Below are 12,530 nucleotides of genomic sequence, written 5' to 3'. Positions count from 1 at the left end.
TATTATTATTATTATTATTATTATTATTATTATTATTATTATTATTACGTCGGGGATACACGCGCTGCGACCTAAGAAGATCTATTGTGCTTAACCCTAATTGTAATCACTCCAGCCTTATTCTCTTTAAGAAGTTAGGCACTTTGGAGGTCGCCATGTTTAAGATTTTGGATGAAGAAGACAATCGTTCCCCAAAGTGTATCAGTCTGCTATTTATGATACGTGGGCAGCCACATAGAATATGCTCTGGGGTTTCCTCCACCAGCTCACAAAATACTAGGGACCATGCAAGTACATTTGGATTCCACGCTTTGCGAGACAGTCATCTTTCGTTGCCTTCAAACCCTTCACGTCCCGGAACCCACCACAGCGTTACGTTATTGTGAGCTCCCAAGTGGTTCAAAAAAGTTTACAGATTTCCACAAGCCTGCTGCCGTTTTAAAATAGTCTAAGGCCTTTAACCTGCCTGACTATCCGACATAATATTTAATTTGGCCCCATTGTTCTTTCTACACAGACTCCGATTGTGAAGATTTTCGCCTGGAATATAGTTGGGTAAGTGTAAATTGGTAGACTTTCTGGAATTTCGATCCAAATTTGCCTGCCCCGGTACTCTTGTCGTCCATCTTTGATCCGTCGGTATACCATGCGTGGGACCTTTCGTCAATCATAGTTATTATCACTTCACTGCAGGTCCTTTCAGGAGTTCTGACCTTGTAGGTTTTGTAGAAGGATAACTCGGGATTATTCTGGAATGGCTTTAGAACCTCCAAATTATCCCGAAGATCTGAAATTTTCTTGCTGAACACATTGGGCAGTCGTAGGGCGGTCCAGCAGGCCTCTTTTTCAAATGGAATAGACAAAAAACATAGCTCCTGTAGAGTCCACGTGGACCAGTCGGCGCGGCTTGCTAAAGGTGGAACCCGCCTTTAAATGCGTAGCTTTTGGTCACCAGTACCGCATATGTGACATTGGGTCTTACTACCATATTGAGGGCAGAATAGATCTCCTGGTCGCAGTGCATCCCTCAACTGAATACCTATCTACTACCATATTGAAAGATCAATAGGTTAGTTTTGGTGATATTCCTCAAGTCATGCAATGAAGCCTCTGTCAGGTAGACAATGGTGGACTCAACCGGTGAAATATTCGTGTAAACAAGGTTGCTAAAATGTTTGGAGATACATAGTTTATATTTTTCGCAAATAACTATTATTGTCGCGAAACCTACCAAAATCCAATCTAGCCTACCAACCTACCAAATGGAAAAAAATCTACTAGTTTTGGTAGGAAAAGCCCATGCAACACTGGCCACCACCACCCGGATCTGCATCCGCAACAACCAGCCGTCGTTTCCAGCGCCCACTGCAAAGCCAGCAGCGCGAGAATTACCACACGCACCAGCGTGTGCCTATGGTCCTTCGAGCCGGATACCTACTAAGACTATCGGCCTGGAAATTCTATAAGTTTTGTCTTTTGTTAAAAATAATCTTTTGTAAGCACTAAGTTTAAAATTCCAAGAACCAGGTGCTTTTAGAACGTTTTTTACGACAGATTTCCAATCATAAATATGGAAATCACTTGCAAGCCTTATAACCGTCCCATGTTTACTAAATATATTAAAATATTCCTGGGGCTGCACAATAGCCTCTCTTGGACGGATATCTCTTTCTATATTGCCAAAAACGCGGTCAGGAGGCAAAAATGAATGCCCTACAACAGGCAAAATAGAGTTACTTTCCTAATATGATCTGGAGCTTTTGTTTTTAGCCAATTTGCTAACATTCCCAATACTATTGTATTCCTGTTTTGCCCTGAGCAGCCGTCGCAAAATAATCTCGCATGTCTTATATTTTTTTTTCAAAGTTTTTGTTAGTCTGCCGATGAAAAATTGCTGAAGCGATCTGATTTGACCCTTTCGGAGCTTCCGTTTCAAGCCATGTATATATAAAAATGTTGGTGTTGGTTGATTTTTCCGACGGTGGTAAGATGATTTCTTTTGGAACGCATTTCCGTCATCCCTTGTAAAGTTTGGTTTGCAGACTCGTTCCAAAATAAATCATATATAAAAGTATTTGTGTGATCTTTTCGTGCATGTGGTGATCCCTGAACAATTGTAAAATTATAAGTATAGTTACAAGGTGCGTTCGACAAGTCAAAAATTTGTAATAGTTTTTCCAAATTTTTACTGGATGGCGTTCGATAACGACAAAAAATTATCCAACACACAAAAATTGAGAGAGCAAGCGTTCATTTTGATGCAAGAGAAGCGTTCATTTTGTACTGGCAAAATTTTAGTCAGCAAAAATTATCCAACACGAAAACATATGATCACAAAACATATGATTGCAATTTCTGTAAACAAACAAAATTGCATTTTCCGAGTTTTGGTATTTATATGCTTTTTGGCTGCCTGCTATGTGACTTTATGATAGCGCCAACTATTTGTTACTTCTAGAAGTGTTCCCGGCGAACATTGAACGTTCACTTTAATTTTTTCTTCTATGGAGGCAACATGAATTTCTGTTTGTTTACAAATAAAACATAAACAAAGTCAGCTGGTGTTTCTTCTTCTTCCGGTTTTTGCAAGTAATGGCTAATTTCCTGTTCGTTTACTTTTTTGCTTTTTCATCTCTTTGGGAGAGAATTTTCGCTTACTCTCCTGATTTTGATTGTTGGCTGGTGTTGGCTAATTTTGTTATGGAACGCAACTACAGTTGGCGACTGAAATACGCACTTTGGTCTGGTGCCTTAGGCAAAACCAAATTCCTTTGACAGTCAAAAGAAAAAGTCATCTCGTCATCATTTTGTGATCAAAGAGCAGTGTAAAACCATTTAGCTTTCACTTTATGGACACGTATTTGCGTCATCAATTGTTGTTTTTTACCTTGGTCACGTTCTCTTTTAATCATTTCTTTTAACTCAATGTATTTTGAACAAGCATCGGTAGTTGGAATTTTGAAGCTCAAAAATAAATAAAAAATCATATTTTACATGAGCATCGTGTGTTGTATTATAGAATTTGTGTAATTTTCGAATATTTAAACCACTGCTTAATTATTGCACAGTAGATTTTCCTCTAACATAGTGCGATTCCACAGACTTAAGGCTTTTTATAAATAATATCACCGAATTTTCTTTCTGAGTACTTATTTGACCTTCTATCTCCTCCTCTTCGCTCCATTAGTAATGACATTGTAGTAAGATGGTGTTTACATATTCTCTGTATTTTATCCCTAGATATTCCAATAATAGTCGTCATAGCTTTTTGACACACTTTCTTAAAAATTATACCACGTTTTCCACTACTGAACCTAACCTTCACCGGTATATAAATAATAACGAATTGTTTTTAATTTCCTTTTACCTCCTTTGTAGTGCAATATTTCAACAAAAATGTATCCTGGGTAACTTTACTTGAAGCTTAATAAAATTGTTCATGAAAATTAAGATAACTTTTCGAAGTTATTGCTTTACATTTGTAATTGCTAGATATCCTATGCACGCAAGACGGCATGGTTGGTGGTTATTTGCCATATGCCTGAAAAAATCAAATATCATCATCTGCAAACTTCATAACACTTCCATGTTAATGCAACATTACTTTAGAAATTTTTAATTCCAACAACGAATTCGCCCTCTCAGCTCATACTATAATAAAGCAGTTTTCTAAGTTCATCAGCAGATGGATGGATAGTTAAGATTTGAGGCTATTTTTTTTCAGAATATAGAAAGATTTTGCACTGTGTTGTTAGTGAACATGAAACTACTTTAAAAACTGGTACGTTACCCAACAAAAACTAAAAATCTAAAAAAATTCACATAGCGCACTTTGCAAGTGGACTACTCATATGCAGAATTAATTGAGATAGCAGTTATTTTTACATTTTTATTATTTTTTTTTTAGGTATTTTCTCTTTTTAAATTTTTTTTCTCGCTTGGTCGGTTAGTAAAATGTCACCTTGCGACAAAACATTAAGCTCTTCATTAAATACATTGTGTGCCCTAATTTTTCCGCAAATTTTCTACTTTTATTACCTCTTGTCTCACCTTTATATTGGCATTAGTGTCGCTTTAAAAAAAATCTTCATCAGTTTTCATCGGGTTGTTCGTTTTGTTGTTACAATAATCTTCCTGTTCCCTTATTTTCGCTTATATGAGCTCGTGCAGACTATTTGACTACGAAAAATTTGAAATGGTATTATATATATAAGTTTGATATTGATTTTTCTGTACTTGAACAAAAACCCAAACAAATTCCATTTTTATCACTTTTAAATCTAGAGGCACCCGAAAATTGAAAATAAAATTCTATATCAAATGTATATGTACAATTGTTAATGCTTAAATGCCCCTTAGTGGCCCACTTCTCTGCCATTAAAACGTGCTTTTTCACACAAATTGTTTTTGAGCCACGTTCAGCACAATGTTTTTTAAGGAATCCTTGCAATTTAATACTATTTTTTATACGACTGGGGGAACATATAATTCCCATAAAATTAAATATAGTTTGTAGGTGTCACATGAACACTGCGAAGTAAGAACAAATTTCTACGTGACAGGTAAACGTGCAATTTCTTTTTTATGGTAAACTGTAAGTGACAGCTAAGTATATATCTGAATAGGTATACATATCTGAATTTTCGGTTTAGAACATATTTTATGCTCACATTACAGTCAAGTGTTGTGACTCCGAAAGAAAACTCAGCAATTTGCTGAATATTTAATACATGCGAATGGCTACAATGTTTTTCCTGAACAATGTGTTATACATATATGTATATGTACATATGTTTTTACATTAGACAGTACCAGAAAAAAATTCACCGCCCACCCTTGAGTCTTATGTATTTTTTCAAGGCAATTTCGAAAAAATATTGTTTTTTCCGAACGTAGGTATTCGGCATTTACAGTCGGATCTTTTATGATATATCGATGTTTTTGTCTTGAGGACAACATTTTTTCTTCCAAAGTTAGTAGAACGATTATAAATAAAATGTATATGTCCAAATGCAGGTGTCACCGAAAAATGTAAAATGGTGACTCCTAGGTTGCTGTTGGCCCAAATTTTGTTTTCGAAATTGCCTTGCAAAAATATGGTATGCTGATAGGTGGTACGGTCTAATGTAATAGCATATGTTTTCACACCCACGTGCTGAGTGACATGCAGTTACTTTGCTTGTCCTCTGACATCTATGTATTTCCTTTAATAGGCGTATATTCTTCTCTTTAGACTTATCTCCTTTTATGTTTCCGCTAGTGGTTTTATATGTTGCTATCGTCATAAATTCTTTTGTCTACGTCCAACTCTAACACTCTAAGCAGTTTTGTGTTCTTTAAAGTTATAAGAAATTTATAGGAAACAAATTTTCCAATGATGCAGTAACTTACCTAACCGAAAAAAAAACTGTCTTTTACAACAAACTTGCGTAAACTTTTTCAGCGTTCTTATGGCGCCAGTACCATATGTTTGAGAGTTTATGGCGCAAGAATGACTTTTAATGTTATTTATGCCGCATGATTAACTTCAAGTCGCAAACGAAGTGACATAGTAAACACCAAGCGTGTGAAAAATAGTTAATAAGAGCAAAAGTAAGCACGCTTCAAGAACTTGTAAAATTTATCCTCTGCGGATTTTCCCATTCACAAGTGCGTATACACGAGTTGTTACTTGTAAATGTTGGAGAACTAATGTGAATACATAAATGGTATATGTACGTTAGGGTGGTCCAAAAAAAAGTAAAGTCGGAACTTTAATGATTTTAGTCCCTAGGATTGTTCTACACCTGTTTTGTTTTTATTTTGAAATCAACAAATATTTTTATTTAATATGGAAAAAACAATTTTTCGTATAAATGGTACAGAATGCTTGAAAATCAATATTTTTCGATAGGAAACCTTTGTTTCTCTTTTGGAGACTTCCAGTAATAATACCCAGTTGTTTATTTTACCATTTTTTATACTAACTATTTTTTAAATATTCACCAAAAACCTCAAAAAATTCAATATGGGGACCCATTAGAAATCGTTGTTGGGTATTATTACTGGAAGTCTCCTGAAGGGAATTAGAGTTTTCTATAGAAAAGTACTGATTTTCAAGAATCCTATACCATTTCCACGAAAAATCTTTTTTTCCCATATAAAATAACAGAAAACTTTGAGAGATTTGACCGACCTCTAAACATTTTTAAGATCTCGAAATAAAAAATCAGTCATATATACTTTCGATATAGCACAATCCTAGGTCGTAAGAGCATTCAAATTCGGACTTAACTTTTTCTACATGAATTTTTGGACTACCATAACACCTTTTTGACTTTACAATTTTGATTCGGCTTAAACTTTTTTATAACACGAAAAAAGGAAATGTATTTGCATAGTTATGTACATATGTATACCATGTTCATACTGAAACATAAAGCGTTTAGACTCAGTTCGAAGAGATTCATAACGAGTGCATAAACCAAATTTCAATATGCTTTGAAATTCAAAGGTGTATAGACTCCACCTTTTTGTCAATTCGGTTTTTTATTTCTCGTTATTAATTTAACGCAAATTGAAAATGTGCTGGTTTTCTTTATACCTTCAGCCCATTTTAAAATTAAATTATTATTTTAATAATATTGAATTATTTTTCTTTTCCATTTCTGTCAACCGCGCGAATTAATTATTAAAGAAATATCGACTAAAAACATAAAATTTTTTCACTTTCGGATATGGTTTTATCGACTGCGCTATAAATACACAGGTATGAACGCTTGAAAGAAAAACATATGTATTGAGTCAAATCGTTTTTTTTTTTTTTTGTTAAAACGGTTCGAACTTTGCCACAATCAAATCTCAACGTAGTTCGAGAGCTCGCGGGCAGTCCGACTCACGATTTTTGGTATGCCTAAAGTTTTGTTTAGTAATGATTCATGGTATGGCAATGTATACTCTGAGGGAAAAAAATATTAAAATCAAATAGAAACGTAATTGATCTTACTATAAACGTCAACGAAAGTACTGTATATTGGTAAATATTCAATTCAATTACGCGCGTATTAAAATGACCGCGTTCGTTCGGAAAGAGCATCCGTGAAGTGAATAATCAAGACAAAAACTAAAAAAAAATATATTTAACTTGCATGTTGCCTGCAGTGGAATTCGAACCCTGACCATCTCTGGATATCAGCATATTGTGGCATGCATCTTTGCGCACTCAGCTACACCCAGGCATATAAATTTGCTTTCAAATGTTGAATATCCATCAACACTACAGCACGCGATTTGTACGGATAAACATATACTACATGTGTGTTGTCACCGCTCTCAGAGCGGCGCTCTGCATGCTTGGGGTGCGTATGTACACTCATATATATACTCAAATGTGAACAGTCAAATACGTGCGTAATAAATTTTGTATGAAAATATTATTTTTAAATTCAAAAATTTTTAAATGATAATCAAATATAAAGTATTCATTTTTACTAAGCATTATTTCCCTCAGTGTACTTTTCCAAAACGCATACGAAAAGTTATCGAAACGCATCGCTAGAGCAATCAGTGCATCAGAAACAAAGTTGATGCTTCGTTTGTTATTTGTTACCATTGGTGCTTTAAAAATGGAAAATTCAGAAAAATTGTGCATTGCTATATTGAATACTTAAAATATGCAATGCATATAGTTGCATGTGTCGCAACTCTGCATATACAAACAGTTTGAATACCGCAGTATAACAATATCCAAAACATTGTATTGATACGTTTTGGAAGTCAGCCTATGTTAAGTATGATGCTGACTAAACACGAGGCAACCGATATGGCAAGCAACCCAAAATATCAAAATATGTATTTTGATTTTAGGGCAGCGAATTTTTATGAGCAACAATGCCACACACGGGACAACGATCGAAGCAACATACCGTGGTTGCTCTTGTGTAGTCAGCATGAAAACCACGGCCTGGTAGCCCTCAGCACTGCATATCATATTTATATAAATTTTTGAAAAAGTAAAAAAAAAAAATTAAAACAAACATTTCCTAGTAGGCTTGAAATTTTAATATGATTTAGTTCATACATTGAAAAGTAAAAAAAAAAAAAATACAGACCATTTCGATGTGCATAAATATCACATTTATGTTAGTTTTTTAGATTTTTACGATCCCGGGATTTTCGGGATCCCGTTATTACAATCTAATACCACATTCAAGCTCTCCCACCATATAATAAATAATATATAAATGAGTTTGAAACATTAGTAACAAAACAAAAGACAGTAATTAAATTTATACGCATTTAATAATTTTTATCTTGACACATTAAATATGACGAAACATGTCACCTCATTGAAAAAACCCTTCACTTAAGTAATTACCGATTTTATTCAAAGTCAGAGTTTTTATTACTTACGGAAAACCCAAATATGGAAACTCAATTTCGTTTCAATAAATGGGTCGCGAATAAAATTACTCAAAAAAATCAAATCAGATTAAACTTTAATTCACAGTGAGCTCCCGCTCGTACATATTTGCGAAACAATTAAAGATCATTTGAAAGATCATTCGTTTGGTCGAGAAACACTAAAAGTGCTAAAATGGTAAACAGAAATAAGGCCTTTTACTGCGTCGAGAAAATACTTTTAATACCCTTTAGTAAAGTTAATATGATTTATACATATACACTGAGGGAAATAATGCATAGTAAAAATGAATACTTTATATTTGATTATCGTTTAAAAATGTTCGTATTTAAAAATAATATTTTCATACAAAATCTATTACGCACGTATTTGACTGTTCACATCTGAGTATGTATATGTAAGTGTACATACGCACCCCAAGCATGCAGAGCGCCGCTCTGAGAGCGCCGACAACACACACATACATACATAGTACAAATCGCGTGATGTGGTGTTGATGGATATTCAACATTCGAAAGCAATTTTATATGCCTGGGTGTAGCTGAGTGCGCAAAGATGCTTCCACTGCAGCCAACACGCAAATTAAATTTTTTTTTTTAGTTTTTGTCTTTATTATTCACTTCGCGGATGCTTTTTCAATATGAACGAGGTCATTTTAATATGCGCGTAATTGAATTGAATATTTACCAATATACAGTACTTTCGTTGACGTTTACAGTAAAATCAATTACGTTTCTATTTGATTTTAATATTTTTTTCCCTCAGTGTAGTTTTTGTTTTTTACACACCTTTCCTCTATCAAAAATATACAATTTCATAAAATTTTAATGCCTATTTATCATATTGCTCGAGCGTTAGACGATCTAGAGTCCATACGCCTAAGTATCCCATTACGCCCATTTGGGTACTTAAAGTTGACATTATAGAGAATGTTCTTATGTAAAAATAAAAATTTTTTAAAATTCTATAATCAAAAAGAAAAATGTTTACTTAATCTTTTTTTTGTTTTTAATACGTTGCACATTAATGTAAAAAAATTATAATTAAAGCCTATAATAAGACGGAAGAAATATATATTTTTTTTTCATTAAGTTTCGTTAAAAGGTTTTCAAGATACAACCAGTGTTGCCGCGAATCCTTTTTAGCGATAGCCAAATTCCTTTAAAAAAAGGGCTAAAAAAGAGCAAAAAAAGTTGTTGTGGCTAAAAATGGTAGCCAAATTTTTTACTTACATATACATATATAAGTATACATGCAAATATTTTCAATAAGTAATGGTATAGAAAAACAATGAAGTGTGGAGAAAAGCTAATATTTCTGTGTTCGTTTGGAAAAGTAGCTTATGTCGAAAGGCTGGCTTTAGTATAATACGGCATTCCCTTTAGTCTTTAAACAACAAGGAATTTTTGGATGAGACTTAACAAGAATATTGACTTGCTAGTATCGGAACTATTTCTTGCACGTTTATTTGCCAAAAGATTTTCAACGGCTTAGAGCCGGTGAGTCATTCGCAATCGTATGCTGCGAATGCCGATTTATACTAAAGCCAACCTTTCGACATAAGCTACTTTTCCATACGAACACAGATTTTATCCAACCAAAAACCTTTTTGTATAAAAGGGGAAATATATGACACCAGCTTGCTGGCTCCACCAAGTGATTGTACCATCAGGCTCGAAGCATATAACTTACCAGCATGCTGGTACAATATTTATTTCTTTACAAATGAGGTCGAGAAAAGATCGAAATGATTGGAGCCGAAATTTCATAATTTTTTCTACCATTTTGTTAAGCATTGCTTTTTTAATTCACAACTGCAATATCGTGAACTTAATCTTCCACAAACACGGCTTTGACCCATATTGGGTAAGAAATTTCCGCCAAAATACTTTTTACTTAGAAAATTTAGCTAATTTTACCACTCACGACACCAGCATGCTGGTACAATCATCAAATTTTCAAATAGTATTTGAAGTCACACCAGCAGCTGGTACAATCACACCACAAGAACATACACATATTAAGGGCCGTAAACTTATCTACTTTAAACTATAGTAGTATAAAAACGTAAGGAACATACAATTCATATATGTATATACATATATCAGTCATGCTTATACCGAATTTCCACTAGGCATTGAAATGACATAAAATGTCTGCCATTTAAAAAAATGCCATGTGGAAATGCTCTTAATAATTATTATTTTTTTAATGTAATGACACGATTAATTTTTAATGACCGACTTTGTCATTTGTCATTTTTGCCATTTAATGCCTAGTGGAAATCCAGAATTAGTTTAAAAATTCATCTCTTACATAGATGAATAAAAAATTTTAGATCAAATTAAGCATATACAAGTTTTTCATGCCAAGTATGAGTAAATTCTAAAAAAGGCTAAAAAAAGGGCTAGGGGCAATTTTAAATTTATGTGGCCAAAAAAAGTATGTGGTAGCTAAATCTAGCCACCAAAGGGCTAAAACGGCAACACTGGATACAACACTTTAAAAAAGGTTTGTATGACGTTTTCTTAAAATTTAAGTCCCGTGTAAATAGGCAACCCTACGTCATATCGGCAAAATATGCTGCACGTATATTCATGTCACCTGGACCTTCAATCTCTTCAACTTTCATCCAAATCCTAAGAGGTCGCGCACAGAGGTGGCCGCGGTGAGATGAAATGCCTCATATGAGATATGAAAATGATAAATAAGCTCAATGTCTTAGTCTCTAAATGCGATGCCCATCATTTATCCTTGTTGGTTGTAATCATTCCAATCAAAAACACTGTACATGAAAGCCAATACTCATTAATGTTGATGACACCTTACATCTCATCTAGGATTTCGTCATCTACTTTACTGGCATTGCAAGCAAACTCTTAGTTTTGTTTCACAGCGCTTTCATATCCATTGCTTCCGAGCACACGTGTGATATTCGGAATAATATGACGTACACATCCCACAATGATGGTATCCATGTCAACTTTGATGCTTACCTTATCGGCTATTCCTATTCAATAAATAGAGAAACACATCAGAACAAGATTTTTTATAAGTTTGCATACCAGAATGCTTTAAAAAATGTAAATTCAAAAACCACAGCTTTACTTTAGGATAAACAAATCAATTAAAAAACCATTTCCAAATATTTCCCAACTTCCATCGAACATAATAAAGTTGTATCCATTTGTCGAAAAGTTATTTCCTGCTTTTCGTTTGTTCATGTCTTCAATTATTTCGGCTCATTTCTCATACATATTTATGTACATATATCATTTTATTTCTCTGGTATCAACTTCCATCTATCGATAAATCCACAGCACGCTACACCCATCCACAAAAAGTTCACAACTATTCGACACGGACGTTTTGCGTCTCCCTGCAAACTCCTCTCTCTCGAGGAAGCAAACGGAGCAAACAGCATGCACGTATTTACATACAAATACCGTTACCATTGTGATGCCGCAGTATTATACACGTCAATAGTTTTGTTGTTTTCTCTCAATCATACTGAAAATTAGATAGCTGTTCTTCGCTTCTTTCTTCTTCAGTGCTGTTCTATTTACCAAATTGCAATGCAATTCCAAAAGTTTACAAGTTCACCGTCAAAAGTGCAGCAGCTGAATTGTGGCATAGTGTTCAACTATTTATGGCAGCGAAATTTTTTATATTGCTTTATTTTTATCTCTTCAGCAATTTATTTGGTTTTATATACCTCAATTTTTCTCTTAAGCTAAGTGTACACGGCAGAGAAAAATCGCGAGACTCCACAGATGTCTACCTGAGACTTACCTACACAGTTTACGTGGGCATTATTTAGCGAGTTTTTTGTCGCCGTGTACACAGCCCAACGCAACTAGATCGAGAACTTTGCTACAACTCTATGCTCTACTTGGCAAGCTAAATGTTCTGTTATTTTCAAAGGCAATTCAACGGTTTTTCCAATAGCCTCCTTTCTTTGCAAAGGAGCATATAATTTGGTTAAAATATAAGGGGTATTCACCAATTTGAAGACTTTCACCGGATGGGCTTTCTGGACTTACCATAATATCAGCATGGGATTGCGAGATAAGTAGGGATACATCTAGTGAAACCGTCCTTTCCTGGACAACAATGTGAACCACTGAGC

This window comes from Rhagoletis pomonella, unplaced genomic scaffold (assembly GCF_013731165.1).
Source record: "Rhagoletis pomonella isolate Grant_MI unplaced genomic scaffold, Rhpom_1.0 Rhpom_scaffold_00006, whole genome shotgun sequence".
Lineage (NCBI taxonomy): Eukaryota > Metazoa > Arthropoda > Insecta > Diptera > Tephritidae > Rhagoletis > Rhagoletis pomonella.
Note: the sequence above shows the minus strand (reverse complement) of the source record.